At 39.6% G+C, this 18032-nt stretch overlaps 1 long non-coding RNA gene across 2 annotated transcripts in view; it reads left to right on the top strand.

The window, feature by feature from the left end:
- The window catches only part of LOC133540693 (uncharacterized), a 75128-nt gene that overhangs the window by 41424 nt on the left and 15672 nt on the right, over nt 1-18032 (top strand). For both annotated transcript variants that reach the window (XR_009803695.1, XR_009803694.1), the window contains exons 2-3: nt 489-568; nt 17595-17725. This is a non-coding gene — a long non-coding RNA (uncharacterized LOC133540693). The remainder of the gene's footprint in view (nt 1-488; nt 569-17594; nt 17726-18032) is intronic.

Genomic DNA, 18032 nt, shown 5'->3' with positions numbered 1-18032 from the left:
CCCATTGTTATCTTTATATTTTGAAACGGGTCAAAATGGTACTTTGAGTGGTAAAGGTTGCCAACCCCTGGCCCAAGGCATACATTCGAGTAGTGAATCTGCAAATAGGGTTTGAAACGCCAATGGAGTCACATTGTTTATTTCCATTTAAGTACCCGCTATGGCAGTTTGTTTACTCGACGTTGGGAATTGAGGTCTTAAAACAAGACGCACTCCAGACTTGAATGCGACATATAACGTCTTTTATAAGTTGTAGATGTGGAAGTATGTGAACGACGTTCAAGTCAAAAGCAGAAGAGTGTGATAGCTAGATTTATACTGTCATTTAGATGTGTAATTGTCAGCCAATGAGCGTGCACATTACACACACGTCCCTTTCTCATTAGCCCCCATGCCCTTTGCCCCCGAAGTGCAACCTCCCCCACCCTCTCTCTCCCCCGTTCTCCGTTTCCCATAATGCTCTCTCACTCAACACTCTCCATCCGCAGGCCTTTGACCTCTGGCGAATGATGGAGCAATTTGGAATAAACTGGGCGAAGGAACCTGCCAAAGGAAAACATCTGCTGGGGTGAGTGCAGAGCAACACACGGCGTCCAATCAATACGGAGCACGCTGCACACCCAGGACCTGCTTGGGATGGTGGGAAAGTTCCCGTTTGCTGGGTGTCCTTGTCATTCAAATCAGCTGTCGCGAGGCGGCTGTGAACAAGGCGTCAATTCATTGTCAAGCGAACAGTCAATAGAGTTATTTGTGGAGTTGGAGGGCTTTTTTTGCCCCTGCTTCAGTGTAATATGTTCCTGTTGTGGAAATACGCTTCTACTTGGCTCATGTTTAGCCTGATACAGTGTTGTTTGGACTTTTGATGGGATTAGACTCTATTTTTATTGTCATTTACATTTAGTGAACTTTGACTTCTGGATTTAACCCAGCACTGTCACACAGTACTGGGCTTTAGTCCGGCTTTCCAGCACCCAGGGTGATTTGGGGCACTTCAGAAGTGGCGTGGGATAATATTACTGTAGTGGGAGAGTGGCCGTGCGCAACCCGAGGGTCCTGGTTCAAATCCCACCTAGTACCAACCTCGTCACGTCCGTTGTGTCCTGAGCAAGACACTTCACCCTTGCTCCTGATGGGTGCTGGTTGGCGCCTTGCATGGCAGCTCCCTCCATCAGTGTGTGAATGTGTGTGTGAATGGGTAAATGTGGAAGTAGTGTCAAAGCGCTTTGAGTACCTTGAAGGTAGAAAAGCGCTATACAAGTACAACCCAACCCATTTACAAGGGTGTCAAAGGAACAGGTTTTATCCAGCTCGTGGGATGAGTTTGCAAAGTATGAAGATGAGCCGAAATTTTTTAATGAAAAAAACTGCTGTTGTAAATGTGTCCACTAGATGTCGCAATAGCAATTCTTTATATTTTTGTAGATGACCCTACATATGTAAAAAAACAAAAAAAACACACATGACGTTAGTGCACCAGTCTAGAAAAATTTGCAAACTACATAAATAACTTCCTGTAATTTGATTTTTATATATTTTTTTATTTTGATGGATTAGAAATGAACACCAATGATAATGGCTAGATGGATGGATAATTAATTCATACCAAAGGCTGTAAAAAAATGGGACCCATTGCCTCCCTGCTTGGCACTCAGCAGCAAGGGTTCACCACACCTAGTGTGTGTGTGTCAATCATTGGTACTTTAAATTTATTCATAATTTATTCAGAAAGTATAAATAGCGACAAATAAAGGTAGAATACTAGTAACGGCAACATGTAAGTGTAAAAGAACCCCAACAACATTATGATTTGTACATTTTCAGAGTGTGCTTATTCTATTTTTAAACAAAAAAATTAATAAATCTGAATTTGTCTTTATTTTTAAGTTATCCTGTCGTGATTTTACCAGTCCGGCCCACAAGGGAGTTGATTTTTCTCCATGTAGCCCCCGAGTTTGACACCGCTGCTTTAGTAGGTAATTTATAGAAGATATCACTGATTGAGCTGAGTAAAAATAATCCATTTGATTGATAAAGTTAGAATTTTTTGCAGTATCACTTCATAAAGCATACTATTGCATTTATTTACAAAACTCCGCACACATAGCACTTTTGTCAAGTGCGCTTGAAATAACAAGCACAGCCTTCCAGCTTTCACAATAAAATCGCAATCAATACCTTAATACAGAGCTCTTCAACTGACATGACATTTTTGGTAGATTTAAATATATATATTTTTGTATATTTCCAATTTTTCAACAAATGTAAATGTCTTTTAAATACCAATGAACATTTAGTGAATCCACCGTCATCTAGTTGAATGTTTATTATATTCGTGTCAGCATTTAGGATAGCTCACAATTAGCACTCTATTTGCCAGCTAGCGAATAACGCCCTTGTTTTTCGATTTTTTTAGCGCACTAAAAGCTAAGCTAAGATAGCAATTAGCATGTGAGCTAACTATTAGCAGCACAATACTGTTATATGAATATTATTAGGATTTCACGATAAAAAGGTACCGTCAAGACCAGTTTAAGGTCAAAAACAATAATAATGTTATATAAATATATAAGTAGGGTGTCCCCGCTCCTTCTCTCCATCAGTTTGGTGGTCCTTGACCTGGAAAACATTGAAGACCACTGCTTTAAGCAATTTGCAGTGGTGGAATGTTGCAATGATTAATCGCTTATTTCGATTGAAAACTTGTTTTGATTTTTATTCTGTTGCTTTGATAATTTTTCTAATACAGTGCTTCACAATTATTTTCTGTTATGCCCCTCATTGGATGAAAAAAAAAAAATTGCGCCCCTCCTTCCACTCTCCGCATAAACTATTAATAGTATCATTTGTTTATTAAATTGTTATAAGTACACCGCTGAATAACACTGTATCCTTACTAGCATTAAAACCAGAAAGAAAGAACAATTTACAAAAAATTTCTCCCATAACTACCTAGTATTGGATCGATACCCACATTTGTAGTATCGCCCACAACTAATGTGAAGACTAAAACAGCAGAAAAAATAACTTCATAGCATTTTACAGAAGTGTAGATAGAACTTTGTAACAAACAGAAAGTAATCAGCAATTAAGAGTAAATTATCAGGAATATTAATAATAGTTCAAAGAAATGATAAATAAATAAATGGGTTTCACGGTGGCAGAGGGGTTAGTGCGTCTGCCTCACAATACGAAGGTCCTGCAGTCCTGGGTTCAAATCCAGGCTCGGGATCTTTCGGTGTGGAGTTTGCATGTTCTCCCCGTGAATGCGTGGGTTCCCTCCGGGTACTCCGGCTTCCTCCCACCTCCAAAGACATGCACCTGGGGATAGGTTGATTGGCAACACTAAATTGGCCCTAGTGTGTGAATGTGAGTGTGAATGTTGTCTGTCTATCTGTGTTGGCCCTGTGATGAGGTGGCGACTTGTCCAGGGTGTACCCCGCCTTCCGCCCGATTGTAGCTGAGATAGGCGCCAGCGCCCCCCGCGACCCCGAAAGGGAATAAGCGGTAGTAAATGGATGGATGGATGGGTTGTACTTGTATAGCGCTTTTCTACCTTCAAGGTACTCAAAGCGCTTTGACACTACTTCCACATTTACCCATTCACACACACATTCACACACTGATGGAGGGAGCTGCCATGCAAGGCGCCAACCAGCACCCATCAGGAGCAAGGGTGAAGTGTCTTGCTCAGGACACAACAGACGTGACGAGGTTGGTACTAGGTGGAATTTGAACCAGGGACCCTCGGGTTACGCACGGCCACTCTCCCACTGCGCCACGCCGTCCCCAAAATGTTAATAATGTTCATTTATTTAAAAAAAAAAAAAAGGAACTGTTATGGCAAAGGGTTTATTTCAACTAGTTTCCCTTAACTGTGCATTGAGACCATAAAGTGTGTTCTACGCAATTACAATTCAATCGACAGATTACTTGATTACTAGAATAATCAATAGCTGCAGCCCTAAATACAAGTACACTTTCACTTGAAATTCCATATTTCAAGTTAGCACTTTTGAAAATTTAGGAAAAAATTTAACTGTCCATAGTTGCTTATAGTGAAGAGAAAAACGTAATTTGAGACAAGTTTAATATCAATCAACCAATCAATGTTTATTTATATACATCCCTAAATCACAAGTGTCTCAAAGGGCTGCACAAGCCACAACGACATCCTCGGTTCAGATCCCAGGGCAAGGAAAAACTCGACCCAGTGGTATGACAAAATTGGAGAGGACCGCATCATTCCTTCGTAGTGAAGGAATTTCCTTCACTAGGAAAATCCCCCCCCCCCCCCCCCACACACACACACACACACACGCACACACACTCTAGGGGAGACTGGTGCAATGGACGTTGAGTGTGTCTAGCATAATATTGTGAAAGTCCAGTCCATAGTGGATCCAAGATGATAGTGAGAGTCCAGTCCATAGTGGCGCCTTCCCGAGCGGAGACAGATCAGCAGCGCAGAAATGTCCCCAAGCCGATGCACAGGTCCCTGGTCCCGACTCTGGACAGCCAGCACTTCATGCACGGCCACCGGACCTGCAGATTGAATCGAATAGTAATAAATCGGAATTAATCGATTTTGAACCTTATGAATCGAAATCAAATCGATTTGGGAAATTGGCATTTATTTTCCAAAAGCCGGGATCTACTCTATTTATTATTTAAAATAGTTATCATATTGTTTTATGCTAATGGACCTTTCAAATAGATAATGCACTTAAAATATAATTTAAGTGTAAAATGATTAGTATTGGCAGGTTGTCAATATGTTGTCAACGTGTAATCCTGTTGGAAGAGCGTCACCATATGAGGGCATTTCAGACAGAGCATTAACTTAACACTCCGCGCAGCCACAACACTTTTGTCAAGCTCTCAACTTCTCCCTTTTCTAAATCCGTCAGTGGGCTCTGGACGCTAAGAGCCAGCAAACTCGTCTAATCAGCTCAGTGAAGATGACTAAAATGCTCTAACGGGATTAGAACCATTAGCTCCGCCCCCCTGCCATCTTTCCTCTGTAAACACTTTAGTGCGGTAATCTAGTAACTGCAAGCTGCCAAGTAACCTCATTAGCTCAGTGATCTCATGTTTGCTTTTCAAATTGTACATGTCAGCCACATGTTGTCTGGTTATGACCTTTGACACATTTGCTATGTCAGTTCATTTTACAAGCATTCTTTTATGTATTGTTTATTCTTCATAAATCCAATACTGGGTCTGTAGGTTGGGATGATACAGTTTCCTACTAGTTATTGTGTGAATACTGACAGTCAATCATTCAAACTTAATATTTCACTTCTTTCACTCCCATTCATTATGTATCAAAAAAGTCAAATTTATTTCAAACAAGAGGACAAACTGTGGCCTGAATTTTAATGAGATATTGTAATTTTTACGCAGGAGATCAGGAATAGAAAAGCAATGGTGTGGCGTAATTATTAACAGATAGTAAATCGACAACTCTGCTCGACTTCTTCTTGCTCCTTTTCAGACAGGTCGAAATGTGTAAAATGTGACGTAGTGTATGCACGTTTGAAATAGAAAATTTTACCCGCTAATTATAGAAAGGTATTTTATGTTTTAAAAAAAAAAAGATGTGATTACTGTCTAATTTACTAATATGTAAATCAGTGCTTGTCTTTCATGGTCTTGTTTAAAACATTTGTAAATACAAATACATATAAAGTAGCTTCCATGCAAATGTCGTTCTAAAATGCCAATTAATTCATGAACTTTCTTTTATGTAGGGTTGTTTTCGGGATTTTATTATTTTTTTTCTTCACATTTTGTCTGTTACAATAACCCAACCGTCAATGTTTTTTACATTAAAACAATCAGCAGGGGATCAAATACTTATTTTACCTGCTGTTTGCAGTATACAGGTGGTGCTCAGTTTTTTTGTGGTTACGTATATTCTCTTTTTAGTCATATATATATTGATTAAAAACTAAATTTTGGTCCATCATTAGGAGATTTGCTCGGGAACTATTGTAGTTAAGAGTGCTTACAGCAGTCATATACAATATGTGCCTCACAAGTGAGGAAGGATTGATTGATTGATTGATTGATTGATACTTTTATTAGTAGATTGCACAGTTCAGTACATATTCCGAACAATTGACCACTAAATGGTAACACCCGAATACATTTTTGAACTTGTTTAAGTCGGGGTCCACGTTAATCAATTCATGGTACAAATATATACTATCAGCATAATACAGTCATCACACAGGTTAATCATCATAGTATATACATTGAATTATTTACATTATTTACAATCCGGGGGGTGGGATGAGGAGCTTTGGTTGATATCAGTACTTCAGTCATCAACAATTGCATCAACAGAGAAATGTACATTGAAACAGTGTAGGTCTTACTTGGTAGGATATGTACATCGAGCAGAGAACATAGTGAGTTCAGATAGCATAAGAACAAGTAAATACATTAGAAGTACATTTGATTATTTACATTAGGTTATTTACAATCCGGGGAGATAGGATGTGAAGGGGGGAGGGTATGAGTAAAGGGTTGATGTTGCCTGGAGGTGTTTTAGAGCGGTTTCGAAGGAATATAGAGATGCACTTACTTTTACACCTGTTAGGAGTGGATTCCACATTGATGTGGCATAGAAAGAGAATGAGTTAAGACCGTTGTTTGATCGGAATCGGATAATATTGCTCATACGTTACCTTAATTAATGCGCTTAATTATGTCTCCCAATTTTAAGGCAGCCTCTTCTGATGGAAGTGCGCCGAACGAAAGGAAATCCATCACTATGAAAGTGATCGTAGAGAGTTACGAAAGAGGTGAAACACTCTTTAATATTGGCCGCATTTTTGTTCTAAATCGCTGGCTTGTCACAATCATCATTCAGGATAAAGAAAGTATGCTCCTATGTAAGAAGCAGTAATAGCAAAGCAGTATAGTGATCTCATTATTGAGATGGAAAGTTAATTTAATGTTAAAGTACCAATGATTGTCACACACACTAGGTGTGGCAAAATTTTTCTCTGCATTTGACCCATTACCGTTGATCACCCCCTGGGAGGTGAGGGGAGCAGTGGGCAGCAGCGGTGGCAGCGCCCGGGAATATTTTGGGTGATTTAACCCCCAATTCCAAACCTTGATGCTGAGTGCCAAGCAGGGCGGTGATGGGTCCCATTCTTATAGTCTTTGGTATGACTCGGCCAGGGTATGAAATCATAAGGTTGGTGTTGCGTCAACTGAAAGAAGAAAAAAAACACTGTTGCCAAATGAGCTTTATGTTGATTTCAGAGAAGCCTCAAATATTATTTGAAACAATGCAAAGTGAAAAGGGAGTAATGTGAAGTGTTTGTTAAGGCTCATAAAAGGGATACATATAACGGCATGGCGTAGTGGGCAGAGCGGCCGTGCCAGAAACCTGAGGGTTGCAGGTTCGCTTCCCACCTATGGACATCAAAGTCGCTGCCGTTGTGTCCTTGGGCAGGACACTTCACCCTTTGCCCCCGGTGCCGCTCACACCGGTGAATGAATGATGAATGAATGATTGGTGGTGGTCGGAGGGGCCGTAGGCGCAAACTGGCAGCCACTCTTCCATCAGTCTACCCCAGCTGTGGCTACAGATGTAGCTTACCACCACCAGGTGTGAATGAATGATGGGTTCCCACTCCTCTGTGAGCGCTTTGAGTATATAACAATAGAAAAGCGCGATATAAATCTAATACATTATTATTATTATTATTAAGAAATTGCTCTCTTTTCTTATTATTCTTTTATATACAGTAATACTAATATTTAATGTTGTAAATGTTGTACTTATTGTCCTTCATGATTTCTGTGTACAATGTGAGTGTTTATTGGGGTACTGCACTTGTTTTTGGAATTGTGTCTTTCATTCTCAATTCTTATGTAAGACAAAACAATCTGTTTTTCTATTTTATGCATCTAACTCTTAAATAAACGCTAGCATATAAAACGTTCTAAAAAACTTCCGAAACAACGTTTTAAGTACAAATCCCGTTTCCATATGAGTTGGGAAATTGTGTTAAATGTAAATATAAACGGAATACTTGATTGATTGATACTTTTATTAGTAGATTGCACAGTTCAGTACATATTCCGTACAATTGACCACTAAATGGTAACACCCGAATAAGTTTTTCAACTTGTTTAAGTCGGGGTCCACATTAATCAATTCATGGTACAATGATTTGCAAATCATTTTAAACCGATATTCAGTTGAATATGCTACAAAGACAACATATTTGATGTTCAAACTGATAAAGGTTGTTTTTTTTGCAAATAATCATGAACTTTAGAACTTGATGCCAGCAACACGTGACAAAGACGTTGGGAAAGGTGGCAATAAATACTGATAGAGTTGAGGAATGCTCATCAAACACTTATTTGGAACATCCCACAGGTGTGCAGGCTAATTGGGAACAGGTGGGTGCCATGATTGGGTATAAAAACAGCTTCCCAAAAAATGCTAAGTCTTTCACAAGAAAGGATGGGGCGAGGTACACCCCTTTGTCCGCAACTGTGTGAGCAAATAGTCAAACAGTTGAATAACAACATTTCTCAAAGTGCATTTGCAAGAAATTTAGGAATTTCAACATCTACGGTCCATTATATAAACAAAAGGTTCAGAGAATCTGGAGAAATCCCTCCACATAAGCGGCATGGCCGGAAACCAACATTGAATGACCGTGACTTTCTATCCCTTAGACGGTACTGTATCAAAAACCGACATCAATCTCTAAAGGATATCACCACATGGGCTTCGGAACACTTCAGAAAACCACTGTCATTAAATACAGTTCGTCGCTACATCTGTAAGTGCAGGTTAAAGCTTTGCTATGCAAAGCAAAAGCCATTTATCAACAACATCCAGAAACGCCGCCGGCTTCTCTGGGCCGAGATCATCTAAGATGGACTGATGCAAAGTGGAAAGTGTTCTGTGGTCTGAAGAGTCCACATTTCAAATTGTTTTTGGAAATATTCGATATTGTGTCATCCGGACCAAAGGGGAAGCGAACCATTCAGATTGTTATCAACGCAAGGTTCAAAAGCCAGCATCTGTGATGGTATGGGGGTGCATTAGTGCCCAAGACATGGGTAAATTACAAATCTGTGAAGGCACCATTAATGATGAAAGGTACATACAGGTTTTGGAACAACATATGCTGCCATCTAAGCGCCGTCTTTTTCATGGACGCCCCTGCTTATTTCAGCAAGACAATGCCAACCCACATTCAGCACAAGTAACTGTAGCGTTGGTTCGTAAAAATAGAGTGCGGGTACTTTCCTGGCCCGCCTGCAGTCCAGACCTGTCTCCCATCGAAAATGTGTGGTGCATTATGATGCGTAAAATACGACAGCCGAGACCCAGAACTGTTGAACTACTGAAGCTGAACATAAAACAAGAATGGGAAAGAATTTCACTTTCAAAGCTTCAACAATTAGTTTCCTCAGTTCCCAAACGTTTATTCAGTGTTGTTAAAATAAAAGGTGTTGTAACGCAGTGGTGAACATGCCCTTTCCCAACTACTTTGGCATGTGTTGCAGCCATGAAAGTCTAAGTTAATTATTATTTGCAAAAAAAAAAATAAAGTTTATGAGTTTGAACATCAAATATTTTGTCTTTGTAGTGCATTCAATTGAATATGGGTTGAAAAGGATTTGCAAAACATTGTATTCCGTTTATATTTACTTCTAACACAATTTCCCAACTCATATATAAACAGGGTTTGTACATGCTGTGAGTATATATATGCATTGTAGTAACTGGCACATTGATAATAACATGTAATATTATTGTATTTTGGTCATTCTAAGCATATGGCGGCATATTCATTTCACAGACACATACGACAATTTCACAGACACATACGACAAGGTTTGCTATTTTCTTCAACAACAATAACTACCACTATGCATGGCAGACTTCATGAGAGGCAACAAAGACTACTTTGGAACAAGTTATGATCCAGAACCCGTTTTTTTTTTTACCCTCAATATACAGAGTTTGAACTACAAGTTTTAGAAGCTGTGTGCTAAACAAATCCAGCTTTAGTGAAATGCTAAGCATCACGTAGCTGTATTGCTAAGTGCTAAACAAGAAATACAAACTATGTACATAATAAAACAATCACTTACAATATAATTTTTGCCCTCACTGGGATGCTGACTGATAAAATGTTCATATTTTCCCGTTTAGATGAATAACTAATCTTAATCCTCACACAGGTAAAACATAAATAAAAGGTGGGCGCAAACTATTGTCTTTTTGTGTCTTTCTCGCCGTCTCTGAGTATAAGTTAAATGTCGGAGTTCACCAACTCTTCGGTTTCTGGCTACATCCTTCTAGTATACAAGTGAGAGGCAGGATTTCTAATCTGGAATTAACTTTCACCAACTCAGAGGCGGTGCAGCAGACAATAGCTGCAAAAGCTCGTTAGCGTGCTGTGATCATGGCGCTGCTAAAAGTACGTTGTCTGCGTTAGCGCTGATATTAACAATATTGCTAATACTTGGTTAAAATGTAGGTCACGAGATGAAAATGGAGTATTGTTGGCAGTTTTTGGATGTTTCGTTTTTAGAGGTCTTTACAGCCGCAACAGTAGACTCCCATTCGCTTCATTGTTAGCCACCTCATACTTGCGGTATTTTATTTACAAATTTTAATGCATAAAAGAAAAGGAAGACGTGTGTTGTTGTCTTACATAGTTATTGTGAATGACTTTAATTTTGTTGTAGAAACAGAACTCGTTCGTTACCAAAAACAGGGATTCCCCTTAATGTAACTGAATGTGACGCGCCTCAGCATTTTTTATTTCTGCCACACCTTGAAAATATGTTGTTTTTTTTACTTGAAAACCAATGAAAGTAATATATTACATCGTAGCCACCAGAAGAAATCACACAAAGTCTGACACTATTTTTACATTTTATTACCAATCTTATGATAACAAACAACGTCGCAATTCAAACAGGTTTTACCTCCCGTGAAAACACTTTAGTCTCAGTGAGTGCGCTTCCCCGGACACACAACAACACTTTGAGACTGGAAGGAAGTGGAGGGCCAAGGAGATGGTCCAGAAGGCGATGGGGAGACTGCAACATCAAGAAGTCGTGGGCATGGTCCAGACAGGCCGGGCAGGCCTTGGATGGAGCGATCCACCAATCCTATGGTCCAAGGCAGGCAGGAAGGAGAGGAAGGACCTTGTTGTTACTGAGGTCACCAGGATTTAGCTGGAGGAGCTCAGAGTAAGGTCTGTGGCACAAGGGCAGCAGGGGAGGTGGACAACTTGGGAGGGTGTCTCGAGCCGAGCAATCAGCTGCGCAGATTTCTGGAAACTACCACAGGTTCGGCTCAGTTTCCTCATCAGGGCAATGTACGACACCCTCCCGAGGCCTAAAAACCTCTACCAAATGCTTGGCCCGGAACAATCCTGTGACCTCTGCAGGACCATCAATGCCTCACTCCAGCATGTTCTGTCAGGCTGCAAAATGGTGCTGACACAGGGTCGGCTCAGATGGGGGCACGACCAAGTGCTCAACAAGCTGGCAGAGGTGCTGGAGAAAAGTCGGCAGGAGGCAAACAACCAGAGTTCAGCAGAACGCCAATGCAGGATCCACTTCCAAAGGCAGGGGGAACCTGTGACACATTCCAGCAAGAGACCACCCACCAAATTACCAACACCAGGGGCGTCGTGGAAGATGGAAGTAGACCTGGGTAGGCAGCTCCAGTTCCCACAGGAGATATGCAGCACCACCTTAAGAACAGATGGAGTGCTGTGGTCTGCAACTGTGAAGTCAGTAGTACTGATTGAGCTGACAGTGCCATGGGAGGAGAGACTGGAAGCTGCTTACGAGAGAAAGAAGGCAAAGTACGCAGACCTGGTCGCGGAGTGTAGAGAAAGTGGATGGAGTGTGAGGCTGTATCCGGAGGAGGTGGGAGCCAGAGGCTTTGTGGGCAGAACAACACCACGCCTGCTCAAGGACTTGGGACTACGTAGAGCCACCCTGAGCAGATCCACCAAGAAGCTTTCAGAAGCAGCAGAGAAAGCTAGCCAATGGCTCTGGCTGAAACGACGCGACAAGGCTAGTGGAGCAACATCTAAGTAGGTTTTGCTGCAGGGGGTGTCAGGGAGACGTCCCTGTTCACTGCCCCGCTACCGGGAGATGTTCTGGGCTGTTGAAAAGAGAAAGTGTAAATTGTGATGTATCGTGTATGCTTGCATGTTCGAAATAAACTCAAACTCAAGGGGCGAAACATCAATGAGAGGTGGTCCCCAGCTGAAGACCCTGCAGCAAAACCTTTTCTTGTGTACGGTCAGGTTTAGGCCTGCCTCAGGAAATAGGACATCCCTGCCATCCACAGTCCACCACAAGCACCGGTGGAGGTGCCACAGGCCTAAGGCCCAGCGGCAAGACCACCTTGGTGTAATTAAAATTCTTTATTCTACGCCAATCACCTTTCAAGCACAGACGATGTGTTTGCAATCATGGGAAAAGCTAACACCAAATCCAAACCACACAAATGTAAAACATTAACACCAGCTGGACGTTCCAGTATGAATGGATATATAGAGCCTGTTATTTGTACACTATTGACAAGTGATGTACTGAAAATTTGACAACAGAATAAAGACCTTGATTACCAAAAACTGCGCTGCCAAAACCGGATGTAAACAAAACGCATGCCATTGTCTGGAGCGTTGTCAGCATGTCTGCAACGTTGATGTAAATGTAATAGATATATACCTGCGGAAAGCCGTCTACAAAATGTGAAAATATTAGGAGAAATTCTTATTGGAGCAACGACACGAAGCAAGTGTGATGTCATGCTCACTGCAGCTCGCCTCTTTTGTCAGGGACATTTACGACAGAAATAAAGTAAAGTCTCTAAACACAAATACATTTTATAACAAACAGTACATTTTTTTCGCACACTCTTGGCATTCTCTCGATGAGCTTCAAGAGGTAGTCACCTGAAATGGTTTTCACTTTACAGGTGTGCTTGAAGCTCATCAAGAGAATGCCAAGAGTGTGCAAAGCAGTAACCAGAGCAAAGGGTGGCTATTTTGAAGAAAGTACAATACAAAACATGTTTTCAGTTATTTCATCATTTTTTGTTAAGTACATAAGTCCACACATGTGTTCATTAGCGGTAGAAAATGGATGGATGTGTGTGTGTATATATATATATATATATATATATATATATATATATGGGTTAACACAAAATATTAGATTTGTTTTTAAATGTACTGCAATGTATACTTTTTTTGAGCCTTTTTACTGTAATATGATAAATTATCATCAAACATATGCAAATTATTTGTTGACGTCATGGTGACCACGCCCCCACCGCCACAGCTTTCTTCGCAGTCCAGGCAAAATCCTGCAAAAACTTTGAGCGTCGTAAAATAGTATTGTTTCTTAAGAATATAAACTACTGGGGTTTTTTTTGTTATATTTTTATTTTACTGTTATATTGTTATTCCCATTGTTTTTATTCTTTTTGTAATATTTCTCTATTTTGTTTCCTTTTAAACCCCCATTATTTACTTTTTACTTTTTTTCTTTAAATTGATCTCAACTCTGTACACTGCTGCTGGAATTTTAATTTTCCTGAAGGAACTCCCCTGAAGGAATCAATAAAGTACTATCTATCTATCTATCTATCTATCTATCTATCTATCTATCTATCTATCTATCTATCTATCTATCTATCTATCTATCTATCTATCTATCTATCTATCTATCTATCTATCTATCTATCTATCTATCTATCTATCTATCTATCTATCTATCTATCTATCTATCTATCTATCTATCTATCTATCTATCTATCTATCTATCTCATTGACAGGCAGCGTCCACTGCAGTCGATATTTGTATTTTGCATTACAGGGCTATATATTTTGTGAAAATCTGACAAAAGAATTCAACTAAACCACTCCAAGGGACACCGGTTCTCAGGAGGACACAGTATATGTGATGTCGTGATGTAAAAGCATTTTTTATTGAGTTGAAAGTAACTTCTCCATCACCTTTCCTTAGGTTCCATTGGCTGATGTAGAGCCAGGTGTCGCTCAGTGGAGAAATGAGAAAGAGGAGGAAAAGCTTTGACGGGTGAGCTAATGGTTTTAGGGAAGAAAGGATGAAGGCGCCGGCAGTGATCTCCTTACACAGATTACAATTTATTAAAATGAGGAACGGATGCAGAGTAAATGAATTGACCTAAAACCCCTGAGTCACTGCCCCCTCCTGTGTGTGTGTGTGTGTGTGTGTGTGTATACAACTGTTCATCCACTCCCATGTTGACTGACAGCCTCTGTTATTGTATAATACTCTAATGGTTGGAAGCAATGAAACACCTTACAGGCTCAGAAGCTGCCTGCTATAAATTTGGTTTGATGTGAGAGGACAAAAACACTACATAAAATGTAACAACATCTATAAAGATATCTTATAGTATATAGTATTATTTTTATGTTAAATTGTTCCCATTTTCAATGTATTTTTTGTTTAATTTTATTTCAACATTAAATCATTGAACCCCAAGCTGCAATTGGCCCCAAGGCTGCACTTTTGACACCACAGCAATACCCTTTTAATAAATGCACTTCATCGACATTGAAATTATACTTTTAACATTTGTGCATTAACTAAAAAAATTAAAAAGTCTGCTGTTTGCCCGCGGCAAACATGCGGTCGTGTGGAAACTATGTCCCTGTATATCCATACAGTATTTATCTCATCCATTTTTAACTGTTAGATTTATTAAACGAGTCATCAAAGCAACATAATACAAGTTGAATCTATTTGATTCAAATTCATAGGTGTGATCAATTAATTGTTGCTGCCCTAGTGTGTATACTGTATGAGCACAATAGGAAAATAAACCAAGAATGAACATTGGAGGATTAATAGTTTCAACGACATGAAAAATACAATATATGTGATGCACATGTACCACAGGTGTGAAGTCACACTCCCTCAAATTGTGACAGGAGATGTAGCAGTTTAACGACAGAGAGGTGCTTGAATGGTGACACACTTGAAAACACAGAGCAAAGACAAAGTTGTCATCAAATGTCACTGTCACCTGATACTTGTGCACGTGAAAGCGTGGCAGCAGACCAACAATCATACGACACAACACAGTGGTGTACAAATATCTTCAGAGTCTACTTAAAGTTTGTGGTGAAGTCATTTCCATATTGTTGTCATACTCATTGGGAGACATTGCTTGACGTATTTGCAATTTGTATCACTGTTAATGATTTAAAAATACCAATATTTACCTTTAATTGGTACTAAAAATATTGTACAAAATAGAACATACATCGACACATTAGTATGATTTAAAAAAATGTATCAGGGTTGGCAAACTATTTAAATATTCAATCACGATTAATCACGTTCATAGTTTACTCAAATTTAATCGCGATAATCGCAGATGAATATACATTTTCCTCATTAACAAACCTATCCTAAACAGAACATTTTCAATTTTTAGTACCGCAACTGGACAATTATTTTGCTTTTTTTTTTTTAATAACAATTTCAAATACAAAAGGACATAAACACACTTTTAATGACAATTAAAAAAAATACCTGCAGTGATTTGGTGTCTTGCCAGGTTTTGTATTTTGTAGAATTACATCATTTGTATTCTTGGTTTGGATACCAGTTTCGCACATTAATTAACAAAATGTGGATTGTTACGATCAGGCTTTGATTGTCAAAGATGTTTGGTAATGTAATCTGTGATATTTTTACCTGAATAAATGCTTTTGATATTGTTGTACAATCACTGCATGACAATGTTTTAACCTTCTCTATTTATTAAAAAAGTGTAATATTCAGCCGGGTAAACATTTTGTAATTGAGGACTGTCAACCAGAACATGTTATAAAAGAATCTACTATATTTTAATCTTCCAGAAAATCTAAGTACCCATTTCATGACAAAATAATGTAGAGTAGGTTTTAAAGTGTAGTAAGCGCTTTAAAGGGGAACTGCACTTTCTTTGGACTTTGGCTCATTATCTACAATCTTTTTTGTGAGACAAGAACACACGTATTTCCTGCTTCTGTGCATTCTCATTAGTAAAAAAACAAAAACAAAAAACTGCTAGCAAGTGGAGGCCAAATATGCAGGTAAAAGGGATTAATTTATTCCGCCTATAAAGTGCTCTACAAAAAATAACTACAAACTGCCAACAACGTTTAATTCACAAACTGTGACCGACATATTAACTAAGCTATAGTGACAATATATCGTAAGAGCTAACACGGAGGAACTACTTTTCTGCTGTAGTATTACATCGCCTTGCTCACACTCCAAACTCCTCTATTGACCAGCTGCTAGCTAGCTTGAGCTGATAATAACATTGGTTGTGACACGCCATAAAATTAAGAATTTTAATTAAGAATAAAATATTAAGCTTGAACTGCTTCTGTTGCTGTCGCATTGCCTTTGAGTTTGGAAAAGTTAATGCTAGGTTATAAATCATGCATCATTTTACATCATCAGTCTGCATGCTACCAACTTGATACTATGTGGCTCTCAACTTGGCTCTTCACATATGAAGTGCAGCATAAAACGATGGCTAGGAAACATTTTTTATCTGAGGAGTGAGGATTATTTTGAATTTAGTAGTTCAAGGGGGGCACAGGTGCTGAATGATACAACCATCCCATCAGTCGACATCTTTGTGAGAGTGGGCATTGTCAGTCAAAGTTTTATGTTGTTATTTGAAATGTTTAGCAGCAATGCTACATGATAATGTTCCAAGGAAAGAAAGTTACGTTAGTAGTTTGGACCAAAATACTGTAAATATTATATATTATCATGGATTTGCCTGTTATTACTAGTCTTTGGAAAAATGACATAACATAACGGTGTTACTAGAGCCTTTAGTTACAGCGCTGTTACCCAAACGTTTGATGTAACATGGCACACTACTTTTGATGCGGAAAACACACCTTTAGAATTCCAGAAAGCTTACTACAGGAAGCAGCTCTTTACTAGAGCAAGTAGGAGCCACCGCACGCGCGCACGCACACACACGCACACACACACACACACACACACACACACTACTACGGGGAAATAACGAACATTCAGTAAAGTGACATTTATTAACAATAATAAGCATACAATTCCCTGTTTGTGGACAAAGTGAGAGACAGCCATTGACGCCCGTTCATGCTTTATTAACTATCAGTTAAAAAAAAAAAACATTCCGTAGGCGCTGCAGTCAACAATCTACTTCCAGTCCGCAGACTACCAACGCTGAGCTAAAACAGCGAATGAGGGAGTCTTTGCTGACGTCATGCTTCACCTGGCAACAAGCAATGCCTTTTAAAAAGACACACGCACACACTCTTCTCTCATGAAACATCTCTCAACTGCATACACCTGATATATAAAAGTATAAAAAAAGTAACAGATTAATTACTTTCCCTAGTAATTAGATACATCTGTTAAAAAAATAATTCCATTAGTAATTAATCTACTTTTTTGGGAAAGTAACTGTAATTAATTACCTTTTTTAAGTAATTTTCCTAACACTGGTTATTACATTACAGTGGAGAGGCGGAGCCGACGGCGGGGCAGAGCAAGCTATAGCCCTGCTCAAGATGGCGGCAAGGAGGCAGAGAATGCGGCGCAACGGAGAGGTGGGGCTTGCTGGGAGCGATGCCGCCACAATATAAATCAGGTGCGTGAAAGGAGTGGAAGCAAAAGAGCGCACGACAACGACGCGGCCGACTGAAGGAGAGCGAGGAGCAAGCAGGAGGGAAGGAGCTGAAAAGCGACCAGACCGAAAGACAAGCTTGTTATTGAAAGAATAAAAGAGTCAAACCTGCTCAAGAGAGATGTCCTTCCTGGGTGGTCCATTCAACCCACACGACAACGGCTTAAGTCTGTCACATTTGGCGCCCAACGTAGCTGGACCATCAAGGAAGGACATCTTTCTTGAGCAGGTTTGACTCTTTTATTGTTTCAATAACAAGCTTGTCTTTCGG

This window comes from Nerophis ophidion, linkage group LG22, assembly GCF_033978795.1.
Source record: "Nerophis ophidion isolate RoL-2023_Sa linkage group LG22, RoL_Noph_v1.0, whole genome shotgun sequence".
In the NCBI taxonomy this organism is placed as follows: Eukaryota; Metazoa; Chordata; class Actinopteri; order Syngnathiformes; family Syngnathidae; genus Nerophis; species Nerophis ophidion.
The sequence above is the reverse complement of the archived record's forward strand: the minus strand, read 5'-3'. Positions and strand labels throughout refer to the sequence as shown.